The following is a 15,007-nucleotide window of genomic DNA, read 5'->3' on the forward strand; positions in this document are numbered from 1 at the left end:
GTGTGGTGCAAAGTCTAATTAGAATTAGAATTGTGCTGAGCCTTGAAATGGCTGGTACTTTATCCTGATCGCCTTAGATATTGTTCGAAGTCAGTCATTTGTCATAGCAGAGCATGCTGGGAAGGCTGCTGCTAATCAAGGCTTCATCTCCTCCACTCTTTTTCTGCTGCCATTGCACCTCTGTCCAAATAAATGCTGGTGGGTAAGGATGAATGCAGTCTTGGCTCTGACACTGAATCTTATGGGAAGTGACGCAGCTCTCATGTTAAACCAGACCACAAGATTCAGAGAGTCAACTTTACATTTGTTTTGGAACACCTCTTACGTTTCTATCTCAACTCATTTGATTAACCTCTATGTTGAATTCTACTGCAAATGATTGAGATGAGTTAAGTGCTCCAACTAAAGCAGTATGAACTTGTTGGCACTTGTTTAGCTCCCTTAATGACCTCGGTTTATGTGAATTCAAGTTAAGAAAGATCTCTTGTGTTAATTGAAACTAATTGTGTGATTATAGCAATGTCTAAGCAAGGTCAATGATCCTTCCGGTGGGTCCCCCTGTAAAATGACACACCTCTGAGCACGGCCGCTCCACCCCCTGAAGATTAGCCACATAAATAAATTAGACCCAGGGACAAAGGAGCACTCGCCCCCATGTGAAACCTCAGTGGCATTTTTGTCATTGTATGTCAGGGACAGAGGAGTGTTTCCCCCAAGAACAGCATAAAGCATTTTATCCCCCCCTGTGAGCTGAGGGTCTTTAAAGAAACCGAAGCTGACAACCGTTAACGTTCAGAAATGTACCAATAAATGGCTTTTATGCAGACATATCCCAAAGCCTTGGTGGCGCACACTGTCACGGCCAGAGCCGCTCTTCAGGAGTGTCAGGTTGAGTGAAGCTGTCAAGAGCAGTTCAACCAAAATAAGCCCCTCTTGAGACCTAAAGCATCTATCGGTTCTTTGGTGAAAGCACACTGCTGCCTCACTGTGTGTGGACTTCCTAGAATAATTACATTTATTTAGACACTTTGTTTCCTGCTGCTAAACTACTGAGATCTTCTTCCTTAATCAGTGTAAAAAAAGATATATATTAAAAAAAAACTATAAACACGACTCACTTGCTCCATGTTAAATCTTATAAACTGTATATAACAAAAAATATAGCAATTACTATAACAACATAGAAGTGACAATATTGTTGGAGTGCCGATTAAGAAGATAAAAAAAACGATTAAAGACTGTGCACAAACGTTATTTGCCGTCTAATGCCACCCTGAAACACCTGCTTTGTTCAGATCAGCTCTACATAAAGAATTGCCTGGGAGCCACAGACTCCCCTGGGCCCCTTTCTTCCAAATGTTCAGAAATTACCTTTGGCGCAAAAAGACCTAACATGGCAAAATGTGCCTTTAATAGCCAGAGACATTTTCTTTTTCAGCAACAAGTTTAATTGGAAAGAAGTAGAATTCACTTTGAACGGGCGGAAAAAAATAAATCGGTGTGACAAGATGATCGATTACCTGTAACTCTACCTGACACAGAAATTAGGGTTTTTTAATGATGGGCTGCCTCTTCTTGGACATGAAATTCAAATGCTCTCCCAAAGTCTACCTTCAGCCATCACTTGTCTTTTGCGCTTGTACGCTCCAAACGCAGGCACTTTGTCTTTGTCACCGGAGAAAGGACATTGTTATTACCGACATGCCTTTGTATTAACCAATTTCATTCCTCTACAAGTAACATCTCATTGGTTTTACCTATGCTGCTGGATCACATTTATTCCCAGCAAACGCTTATAGGAGTGTATCTTTATGAATTTTGTAAAAAAGAAAAATGTTTGTTTATTCCTTGGCAGGTTATCCAAATATATTCCAAAGAAAAAAATGGATTTGTAGGGATTTTTCAAAGTAAATCAAAGTGTAAGATAAACAGTGCTGACTGTATAGAATCAGTGATCAGGTACAGCCTTTCCTTCCTATGTATTTAATATATTTTGACACTAAAATAACCCTCCATGAAGGGGCACTCATTTACAGTTCATAAAATCCACATATTTCTCATTTATGACCCAAAGATGAGCTTAATGTGACACTTTTCTTGATCAAATTATAAGATGACGTGTGTCAGAGGAGTTGTGAAGCTCACAGTGTCGGCAGGAGGAAGGATGGGGAGGGGGAAGGGGGGGGAGGTGTGTGCTACTCGGTCGCCTGTGAGAGTAGTGATGCAGCTCCCAGCCGGCTGTCCACATGGCTGGAGGTATTGATCCAGTTATCATTGCTAGATCATCACTATATAGACTCAGCAGCACAGTGAGGTGGGACACTCACTGACTGAAGTGACGGGAATCTCACCGATTGACTGCCTGCAGAAAAAAAGCTGGCATGCTGCGCTATGTTCGGGACAAAACGAGAAGCATCTAGGCCAGTTGTAGCTACTGTAAACAGGGATTTGAATCCACTACCAGCACTATGATTACATGTTATGTGCAACAAATGACCATTTATTACACTGGCTGATTTTGTTATAATTACCTTAAATCACTGAACTCGATACAGCATAAAAAATTATAATTAGTTGCTTGAATTACAAAAAAAAATGTATTCTTAGTATTTTAATGATAGGCAAGGCAAGTGTATTTATATAGCACCTTTCAACACAAGGCAATTCAAAGTGCTTTACAAAAATGAAAGACATTATACATGATACCCAAAAGCCCAAACTTTAGATCCATATATCCAACAGTCACTGTCATAACACATTTGTTAGGGAGCCATTTGGTGATACAAAACACTTTTGTTTGTTAATAGTTGATTTAAAACACCTCAACATCTAAATGTAGTATGTTCTCCCCTAAATGCGTTGTCATTATTATTCAACATCCATTTTATGGCAAACTGTAAAATGACGTTGTTTCTTATAATTCAGAAACTTCGTAGGAATGGTCTTCAAATGCATCGCCAAAATCTCATTTTTCATTATTTCCTAAATTGTTATAAGAACCCAAAATCCTTCTTGGGTGCAATATATGACACTACATGAAATGGATGTGCTGAAAATACTTAAATAATAATAAAGAAATACACAAAGCAACCCAATAAAAGTTTCAATTTCCATTCCTTGGCGGCTGAGGGCTCCTAAGCATCTACTCACGGCTCGTGCCAGCTCAGGAAAATAAACTTTATATTCCAGCTGTCTAGTCGACTGACTCGCCACTCAGGTGAAAATAAATACTTTTACAACATATGAGATATTTAACGCTAGGAGGTAGAAATTCATCCAACACCATAACCTATAAACAAATTAATTTGATCGTTATTTGTTACAGTCTCCAAGCATCCAAACAACATTATCAGGCTCTCAAACATGCCACGTTCACACTGCCAAACAGAGTAAAGACGGAACATGCAATAAGAGAAGCAAATTGCCCAGGACATGCAAGGTATGGCTCCCCTAGAGCAGGGGCTATAAAGCTCACCTCACCTCACTGAGTTATATGCTAAAGCCCAGATATTTCATTTGCTTGATCACTTTGCCTCATCATAATCACTTTCATACAGATTTATTGCAGGGTGGGTCACAGTGCAGTGGAGGTGCTGCATTCTCCAGCTGTTTATGCCTCCTGAGAGCTTTCTGCTCACCCGGCCTCACATGGTCTTTGTCTTATTTAGAACGAACAAAATGTGAAATATGACAGGCGATAGTGCCCTCATTTGTTCTGTAGATTGCCTCACACACACCTCCCCACATGTCGGTGCCAGTCTCGGTCTACCAGCAACTCCTATTTCTCCCCCCACCCATAAGAACCCCCTCCCTACCCTCCACCCCACCGCTACCCCCACTGCTCCCCGACTCTCCCAAGTGTTGTGTGTTGTCCCCCAGCCTCCACACTGAGGAGGAGGTGGGCACGGGGCCGTGGAGCACAGCCGCCACCACCAGCATCGCCTCTGAAGGATAATGCTGTTTATTGCATTTGTCAGGCGAGCGCTGCAATACTTTGTAAGTCTATTGCCCACTTACTGCCATGTACTTTAAGCCGGTACTGATGGTCCTCTTTCGTGTGGTTCTGCTTGTGTTATTTGGCAAATTGTCTCACGGCTGAAGGTTGGAAACAGTGCTCAAATAACTATAACGTGTTACATTCTCCTGCTCTTTGTCTCTCTCTGTGTGTTTCAGACTTTTTCCCCCCTTTAATCCAAACAAATCTTTTCCCTCTCTCCATTCCACGTTTTCCCTTTTTCATTCCAATAGCTAAAGACCGGACTAGGGCTGATGATTCAAAATAAAGTAATTCCATTAAATGTTTTTTTTTTAAGCCACAGGAGCCCTATGTGAGCCCCAGTGTACCATTATTGATGATATCATTATTATGTATAGGATCCCTCAGTGAATAATAACCCATTATCTTTCATTTTTCCTGTTTTTGTCACTGGATGTTGGAAAGGTTAGGCAATTTATTTTAATGTTAAAACTGTCAGGCACTTACACAGCCATGTCTTGGTTCCCAATATATTCAGCACTTGGGGCAATGATTGGTTTTAAAGTAGGCTACATCTTTGAACAAGCTATTCCCACAAATCTCAATGCAATTCTTCTAGCTCTGCTTTTTTCTTTCTTTTCAATTGACTTCACGTCACATTGAGACAAAGTATTACAGCCCTAATAGTTCAGCTAAATAATTTGACCCACATTAAGTACAACAAGAACATTGTGTTGTTGAAGTTTCATATTTAATTCTGCAGCCTTTCAAAAAGTAAGGCAGCTTGATAGTGATACACATATACTCCCACCCATAGACAAAGGAAGAGGAAGGGAAAAAAATGCTCTGAACGCTTCAGTGCATTTAAATTTATACAAACTCTCCCCTTGACAGTGATGAATGTTACACTGTATTCTACAATATGTTTAATGCATAGGTCTGTTAAGTTAAGTTTTCTATTCTAGTGCTGTGCAGCGGAGTCACCTCTATAGTGTATTACCAGTGGCACAACACAAATTCATCAGTCAATATCTGCATGGGTTTTTCATCTTCTAGATTAGGTATTTAGTTTATAAATATCAACCAGGTGACAGAGAGTACTAAGCGTAGGTACTCCTGAGTTACTTTTACTTTACCTTGGTATTTCAATGTTATGCTGCTTTATACTTCTACTCAACTTCGTTTCATATGCAAGTATTTAACCGTTACTGCCTTTTCACAGCTATACTCACAATACACCTTGCATAGTAGGAATTTAAATGAAAAACATGGTTTATCAAATATACTACTGGTATTGAAGAGTACTCAACTTCAAAGCGCTACATGCTAAATAATGCAGTACGAGAACCAATAGTTCATTAAAACATTTCATATTATAACTGAGTAACTGAATGCTCCTCTTTGCTAAATGTTAACCTTTGATAATTTGAGTAGAATTTGCTATTAATACTTTTTCTTGAAATGAAGCCATCTTAACATGGCTGTGTTAATACTTTTAAGTAAAAAGTTTAAACATGGCCCAATGCTGACACACGCTGTAAATATGTTATATTATTAAGCTAAAGAATGTTTATTCTTAAGGATAGTCTTGCAGAATATCTACAGATTTTTGCAAGCCTATCCTTAAGAAGTAACTAATCAGTTGCTTTGAAAACCCCATTATAACATTCTTGATACGAAGACATGGTTAGGATTATGGTAAAGCAGATTACTCCAACAAGACATACCTTTTTTTGCGCTTTTCGTCATTGCATTGGTCTACTGTTGATGTAGCGTAGTGTGCGTCTCCTCACCTGCCTTGTTTGATAACCACCATGGCTTTCTTATCATTTTATATATTAGTATAATGCATTTTGCTATGTCGAAAAGCAAAAAAGTCAGACCAGAAATCTCTGGCAGCTTAACACAAAAGGCCATATGGGGTTTCCATGAGTGATAACGCAATTCTTTAACGTAAAAAGAATAAATTGTGCAACATTTTGACAGTTCATCTGCATCACCGCGGCAACGTGGCAAAACTGAAATGTGGTTGTTTTAACACATTGTTGGTGTGTTTGCTCAGGTAGCATGCATGCACCATCAGCAATGGATGTTTGTATAGAGGAGAGAGAGTGAGGGAGTTATCTGTTCACACAATACATAGTCACTCAGGCAAAGCTTATAGATTCAGGGAAATGGATTCCATGTCAGGATATCACACTTACCAAACCTTTAGAGTGTGGCACCTTGTATCCAGGCCTGACTCGACGTTGACACAAATACTCTCTGGCCCATATAAAATCACCTCCACAGACGGTGTTTTACATACGACCCGTGACAACAAAAGAGCATAAGAGAGGTCAATTAATTCGATCCTGTGCAATAAAATCAGCTGGATGAGAGAATCGTGAGCAACACGTCTGGAAGTCTAAGTTAATAACCAAGCTTTATGACCTTGATACCGGTCCAATATAACTCCACATTGGTAGTGTAAATACAATTAAATATGGATGTGCAATTAAGTCAAACCTTTAAAAGTGTTTTGATTTGGGTATCGTGTAACGAGGGGAAATACACTGCAAAGCTTTTGTGATTGCAAACTTGAAGGTGACAGCAATAAGTAATGTTTTACAAGATTACACAGATGCAATTTATTAGATTTTGAAATGAGTAGGCTATCGTAAATACAGGAGGCAGGCGTGCAGCGACCTCTTGATGAGCGGATGGAAAGGTAACTGCAACAAACAAAGCCTGACTTGTATTTTTCTGTCGTGTATTATCACAGCTGAGAGTGGTAATTTGCCAAGGCACTGCTTTAAATTGCACGGCAGTAAGAGCCTTTAAATGGTTACCCATTGAGATACAGTAGTGCCGTTGTGCTATAATGCAATTCAAACACAGTGATCGAAGTGCAAAGGTACGATGTGCTGCTGCTCTCTGCCCATAAGTTTACCTGCTTGGTTTAATGCAGGTGACTGTGACAAGAGTTTTGTAGAATCTTTTTTTTTTAATGACTGTTGGTGTGCAACAGCACAAACCAAAGCTCAATAAAAAAGGAATCCTTTATATATTCCCCTTAAATAAAATGGTAAGAGGTACATTCTTTCTTCAGGGTAAAATCTATTCTTAAAAAGGAACAAAAACTTTAATTAATGCACAAAACTTTCTTTAAAGAACACTAGGAATCACCTTTGAGTATGTTTGTAGCTACACAATAACTGTTAACTTGTTTTTCTGGGATATATTTCAACATATTTGATGATTTAATGAATACTCATGGGTTATTAGAAAGAAAACATTTCACCAACTATTTTTATAATACGGCTGAAAAAAAAAAAAAAGGCAGAAATTGTTGGTACACCAAACAATTAATCGACTAATGTAGAACTAATCTTTAGTTGTAGCCCTACTACTCTGGCACCGACAATGATGCCACGACGCACGCACTGTTGAAGCACCAAGACCCACCATGATGTTCCTTCTTTAGCTTTATGAGCCATAGATATAGGCCAGGTGATGTAAGGGCTGCTGAACCCTTCAGACTAGAGTAAAGAGTATGATATGTAAACAAAGCCGCTCATAGGCATCCTGATTTACAGCGCTGCCTCCCTGCATAAGAGCACAAGTCTTGCTCCCTGTTGAATTGGTTGCGCCGCTTTAGTGACAGTATGAGCTCTGGTGCATTTTACCCCTCACCAGTTTTTATGGCAACTTTGCAACTTCTGAGTCACTGCAAAATATGCCAAAAATATTTCTTACCACACACATACACAAGACCTTCACCCCTCCCTAACAGGAAAACCACTTCTGTTGTCAGAGATCAAGCATATCCTCAGACTCTTGATATGCCATCTGTATCTTCCCCCCTTCTTGAGATTAAGTAAGGTGGGGTAACCAAGCCGCAAAAGGTTTTTAACATCTGTGCTGGGCTGCTGTAAGTGATACTGAGGAGTTATAATTAAAGGTTCCGACTGAGGGAACAGTGTTTAATGTGGAGCACCCCTCTGCTATCCATCTGAAGTAATGGGGTGCAATGCAAGCACCCGACTGCCACTCCCCAGGCCCCGTCTCACTCTCTCATCTTTACCCCACCTCTGATGGATGGGGAGGACCGGGGGCCAACACTACAACGACTTCGACTGATAGTGCACCGCAGATCTCTGTTTCGCTTTTGGCTTTCTTGTCATTTAGCCGGCATCGTGCAACTTGAACTGTGATGTGAAAGATAGTTGGAGGAATGACTGATTCCACACTGCGCTGTGACTTAATTGAGAGCGCGTGAATGTGATGAGGACGATACAAAAACGTGCGAATGACAAATATCGCAAGAGACGTTATTTAGCAGCTTGACCTTTTCCGATGATAGTGGAAGAAAAATAAATGGCATAATGCTGGATAAATCAAGCGCAGATCATTGGCGCTAACATAAAGACGTGCTCTTGGGTGTGATGGAGCCTGGAGATGAAGTCTGTGATAAACATGAGCTGCTTATATGAACATAATGCAATGCAATGATGCAAATACTAACCTGCCCGCTATGGTAATAGGCTAATGTGTGATTACAATAAAGCATGTGCTGGCATGACAACAGATTTAGCATTCAGGATTTGTTTTCAACATTTTGAGCTTTTAACATGGCGGTATAATCAATACGTTTGATATCCTTAATGTCCCTTTCATCTGTTTCTGTTCTTATTTCCACCAAAGTGAACAGGGGGAGTTTCTTCAACTGCTTCTAACACCGTCCCTCATTTTTCACGTCTGTGCCAGAAAATCAGTTGTGACAGGTGAATTCTGACAGTACAGAAAATCTAGCCTCAGTCATTAGAGTTAATATTATGTTTCTTTGGCAATCCCTCATCATTTCTGGGCCTCATTGACTATTTTTCTTTATAAGATATTAAGTATTCAAACCTCATTTACATCCTTATTTTTCAATTTGCTGCCGCAGTAGTTTAATTTATTCCATATAATTTCTTTTTCTGAGAGGGACATTAATCATTGCCTGTTCCTTTTAGTGCCTCCGGGATTCTTTTTTTAAATCAATAAAATAAAGGCTCTTCCTTTGCTGAATATGATAAAACATTTTGCCAAGGGATATCAGTGTCCTAGCCAGCCTGCTTCCTCTTTCTTGTTTTATTCATTTTATATTCTGGGCTTGTTTATTTATCTTTGGGCCTAATGCATGTGCTTGTCATACACACATACAGTACACAGAAGGAGAGGTCGGTCCATTCAGCAAAAAAAATAAAAAGGGGTGAAAGTGCAGCCAGTCGTTTTATCATTCCCAGCGAGTGGCCTTCCCCTTGATCATCTTCATAAGACGCCACGGGATTTCTTTCCCTTTTTCATTTTTAATAGCTGATGTGGGATAGTCAAGTGTGAAGAAGGGGGAGGTTGTTATAGAAATTTAACTATCCTTTACAAATTGATTCACACTTCACCAGCGCACAAGGTCCAGTAGGTAAATTACCAGGAGGACACAATCTTAATTCTCTGCCTCCATGGCATTACTGCTCTGTCCGGAGATGATCACGGCATTAGTGGATGTAGATAGTTGTAGGAAGATAAACGTGCCATGAATATTCAGAGAATGCGTGTGACTCCATGTTTCAAATGGAAACTGAATGTATGTTTTATAATCCGTGTGAGTGTACTCTTTGAAAACATGACTTTATGGTTTAATCGGTGTTATATATTACTCTTTATCTATTCTACTCCTGTTGATTAAACAACTGTCACTCAAAAACTTAAATGAATGAAAAGTTTTCAAAGTGAACGGCCAAATGGATGGTGGGGTCTTACTTTAAATAGCCCCCCCCCCCCCCATTGCCAAACTGCTCATTACTATGGGGCGTTAATCTATATTAAATCATTATAAAAATGGTCGTCCAAAAGAGTTCAAGTCAGCGTTTTCCAAACATCCACTCCTAATGACATCATTCTTCTGCTGTCATTAAGGATATTAAAAATTCATTAAGAAGAAAAGTACTGCTGAGTGGTAACAAATCAGTGAGCATCCCCCCTTCAAGACTAAAGACTAAAGAGTGTGGCAAAGTTTGAGGTATATTTTTAAATGACACCATGGGGCTCAGCTTTAATGCCACCGAGGTTGTCAAACGGACCATAATTCCACTTGTTAAAGCAAAAAACATCATTAACAGGCAACGCCGATATGCCTGGCTGTTATACTGCAGAGCAAAAGAAAAAAATCACTCTGACAGGATTTCAAGAAGAAATGTATATATGATAAAACAAGCAACAAAGGATACGATTCAAGTTTGAAGGTATTTACTCAAATAAATCATTATTGGATTTTTCCAATTCTAAGCTGTTCTTCAGGAAGTTAGTTGGTAAGGTAACTAAAATGTGTTTGCAGCATACTCAATTGGTTCATGATGTGTCTGGTATTCCTGAAAGTTGAACATGTTAAACAAACCAAATGCTTAGAAGTACAACATATTTAACTATATCTAAATGTCTACAAAATAAAACATGACTGCATTTCGATGCATGAAGCACAACCCTCTGCTATACTTAAATGTCATGAGATTACATCCACATTTTTATACTTTCGTCAGAAAACAAAACTAAACCTGGATATATAATGGGTTGAGCTACAGCAGCGCAAGGACTGCTCCCATTCTTCTCTGCTTTGCAGTGTTGTATAAGCTAATACCTGCCCATAATGTGTTTGTACTTTACATCTCGCAGTACTTAACATTTGCACTCCATTTTGTCGGTCAGGGCCCAGTGAGTATGTACAACAATTTCATTTATGCTATAGGGTTCTCTCAGCATTTTAATGGTTTCAACTGAATACACATCTTGTTGGATATATACTGTATACACACACTGCGCTGCATTTTATCGATGTAAGCCTATGTTCAGAGCCACCACGGCCCATTGCTCTATCAAGTTTGCTATCAAGAAGCTGAAACCCCGGCGCTTCTAGTAGCCTGTCCAATTCATCTGAGTAAAACAAGTGAAGTCTTCGACCCCCTAACTCTTTCAGCCAATACCAAACACATTACAGCCAACCAGTCCTCTTCCTTTCTACTACCAAGTCTCGCATAGGGGCTCCAATGCAACGCTTCCATAAAAAGGTAAATATAATTACAATTAAAGATAAGTAAAATAAGTAGTTTCATATAAATTGGATCACATATTAAGTTACAGTAAAATGTACCTTTTTAACTTTAGCAAATTTCAAATGTATATGAATAACTTATTTGTTGATCAAATGAACACACGTTTGACTTCACATTGGACTGCAAAGCAAAAGATGCAACCTCAGTCTGTATTAACGTGATGCAAGATTCAATATGTTTGATTAGCAAAAGGGCTGTAACTAAATTATTATTCTCTAATTTTTCCAATTATGTGTTTAAACATTTTTGCCATAAAATGTCAAAAAAATAGATACGTTAGTGCAGGATACTTTCTCAGAGTCTAAATTGATCTTTTCAAACTTCTTGTTTTCGTTGACCAACTGTCTAAAAACCAAAAGATGTTCATATAAAAACAGAGAAAGAAGTAAAAACTTACATTGGAGAAGCCGAGATCAATAATCGTTTGGCATTCTTGCTTCAAAATGATTGAAAAGATGTATCAATTATCATTATTTTACTAACAGTTTAACAATAAGGTCATGAAGTGTACTTTTCTATAAGTGCTTCCTTTTTTTGTGCCTGGCATGATGGATATATATTCCAAAGAAACTAAGAAAACTAAAAATATGACGACTATGTATACAAAATATAGGGAGGAACTTAACTTGAACACATTTTTAGGTTTAATCAGTCTAAAAGTCAAGAAAGACAAACATGTATTAGAAAAGGTTATTTCATGCCACCCCCTACCCCACCTCCTTCAACTGATCAACATTAGTTTAGGCGGTTTCAAATGAGAGTGGTAATGACAGAGTGTGATGGCAGAGGCCGGGCTCAGTGGGACACACATGGACAGTGGAGAAGGAGGTGGCTGGGCACCGGAGTAATAACGCTGATGAGATCATAGCAGGGCGATCTGATTCCAATGTGAATTAGAGTTAAAGAGAGCTCCCTGCCGGGCTCATACTTAGGACAATCTCCCTCACTACCAGACATTCATTGGTAATATGACATTCCCCGGGATTCTGCCTAATAACACTCTCAGAGGGTGGGTTCTTTTATGACTGTTAGACGGAAAAAAATACACAGCTATTCTGCCTTTTGCTTAATGTTTATCTCTCGGGAATTGCACAGTGGCGTGGCACACAGCGATACAATCTCTTTTAATTCTCTTTCTGGTCTGTTTACACTCAGAGGAAGCGCTAAGAAATCAGGAGGGTTGTGGGAGGTGGGGGGGCGGGGGTTCTTCAGCAGACAAACTCAGCCACATCCAGCCCTACAGCAGCTAATGCTTCAAGGCCATTATATTCTGATTGGAAATCTAATAAACAAATCATCGATCTTAATGTGAGTATACTTCAAACATTTGTAGACTGAGAACCACTTGTGCTTCAAGACTGGCTCAACAATACAAACAGTATACCAACTCTAACTTAAAGAGCCTCTGTTGTGATCTTTTGCCATGCTTAATATTCTGGCAAGTTCTAATTAAGGCCTCTGGGTTACTCACAGATTTTCCCATTTCTTTCTCTTCACAATTTCAGTAAATATAATATTGAATCACATTATCTGTTTTTGCTCTAGTCCCATTACTCACAGAGAACAATCTGTAATGATAGTCTATCATCAACGTGGTGGGTCGTGTTGCACCATTGATTATAATCCTCCAAACAGCTTTTATGTTTATGAGAAATCACCCTAAGAGCAGTCTGCATCGTATTTCCCCCTACCTGCTTCATGCAATTATGTTTTCTGGTGCGATTTCAGATAGAAATGTGCTATTGATCAAGGTGTGCTGGCCACACAGACAGACCTGCATGGCAGTCTCCATAGCTTTTTATTGTAGGAACAACAATATGATGGCAGATTTGAAAAACCATCAGAGTTGACAGGTCCATTAAACACAAACATCCAACTGCTTTTGGAGGTCTGCACCCTTCTATCTACAATGTCCCAATTGAAGAATAAAAGCAACTGGAAATATTACATACAACTATTTGTCTAAGCAAACATAGCGGTTTGTATTTCTTATTTTGTTTGCCATTAATTCATTGGTGTTGACGATAAAAAACACTAACTGCATGAATTAAAGTAGGAGTGACTTTTTCAAATGTATTCAGTTTGTTATAATGACTGGTATTAAGAACCCTTCATCACAAATACTGTAAAGCTCTGAATTTGAAATTAAAATGAGGAATACCCAGGACGTTCATTATGAGAGTTTGTTATTGTTGCATAAGGAAGAGAGCCACTAAATCAGCTCCCACAGGACCGCTGCTCCACCAGGTCGCACTCTGCTCCGCTTACCCTTTGATATGTCTGCCTATAAATTCTGAGTGCCGCTCATCTGCTCATGGTGAGACAGTCTGCTTAAATACAGGATTGGACATTTAAATGATTTCACTTGTGACAGGCCTGCTGTGACAGAATAACAGATTCTGCTGAACAAATAGGCCGTGGAGGCTGCCGGGGTCCCAGGAGTCAGACCCCCGAGCCCTCAGGCTCTGTTTTGTAAAGGGACTTGTTTCAGTATGGCAGCACTTCTGGAAACATATTGGGCCTTGTTACATTGAATGAAATGCTAATTCTCCCAGACTGTGTGGATTCTGGGTCTTTGTCTGCGTGTGTGTGGTCACACACGTTGCACATGTGCGTAGGAATAACATTTACTGAGTGATGTAAAAAATAAGCCACACATTTAAGGAGAAGGAAAAATCTAATCCGGCAGATTTTCTTTTAAGATAGTATCTGCATTTTAGGTATATTTAATGCAATACATAATTAAGATTTCGGTCTGAACTCTGAATTCAATCACTTCATGCTGGCCTTGGATTAAAATGACATGCTTTATTCTAAGAGTGGGAGTGGAGCTGCTTGTCCTTTGACAGCCCGCATAGGTGGGAGTCCCTGCAGGCATTATAAGTTTATGATGGCATGATGAAGGAGTGGGCCAGCCAGCATCTGCTTAAAAAAGCAAACCCAAGCTCTTTCTAAACTTACCTTTCTTTGTGTGGGGAATTGGACAAAAGCCATAGTTCCCTCTGGTCTGTCAAAGCTATTCTATAATCAACCAACCGTGGCCCTCCCCTTAAAGAATAGGAAGACATTATTCAGCTTCCTCCTTCTGATCTTGGGGCCACAACAAACCATGTAAGCCATGGCTGACTGGTTCAAGCAGAAAAAAAGAGGAACACAATGTCCCCCTGTCAGCGAGTGCAGATACAGAGGCCTATGAGCCAGGCACCACGTGACCCTTAGACCGCCGCCCTCAACCATGGTGGCCAAACCACTGAGGCCCGCCACACAGAGAGAGGCCTTGAACCCAAACGCTCTTAGTCTTCCATAACATGTCAAGAAGAAGGAGTCTGGTTATTTCAAACTGCAACAACACATGAAAGATGTTTCTTAATCAAAGCTATGACCACATATTTAAGAGGCCAGTGAATAAAGTGAACAAGTAAAGGCCACACTGAGTAATCAGAATTATTCAGCCGTTCTGCCTGCCAGTTGTCATTTAAGGAAGAATCTGTACTGTGAGAAAGGTAAAATGAAGGGCTTATTTTGTATAGTGATCGGCAGATTGAAGCACCACGACACTAGGAGCTTGAGCTCATTTCCTCGGCTGAATGAAATGTAGAGACTTAACACTCAGCCAGAACATTTACTGGCTGGATGGTCACAGTTTGCCAAACTGCAAAAAGGGGAGTTTAAATTAAAAAGGAGGCAAACTCACTGCTGCTATTCTCATGGGGACAGCCATATCCAAAACAAAAACACATGGATGATAGTTCTGTAATCAGTAGATAATCCAGCACAGTCTCTTTATGAAGACACTTGAAAACGCAGTTAATGTAGTGAATCCGTTTTTTTCTTTGAGTAGGACTTTTTAACCAAACCACAATAATCAAAATTCCAAAAATGCATAAATAAAAAGCAAATC

This window comes from Notothenia coriiceps, unplaced genomic scaffold (genome assembly GCF_000735185.1).
Source record: "Notothenia coriiceps isolate Sejong01 unplaced genomic scaffold, NC01 NC01_scaffold00022213, whole genome shotgun sequence".
Taxonomy (NCBI): domain Eukaryota; kingdom Metazoa; phylum Chordata; class Actinopteri; order Perciformes; family Nototheniidae; genus Notothenia; species Notothenia coriiceps.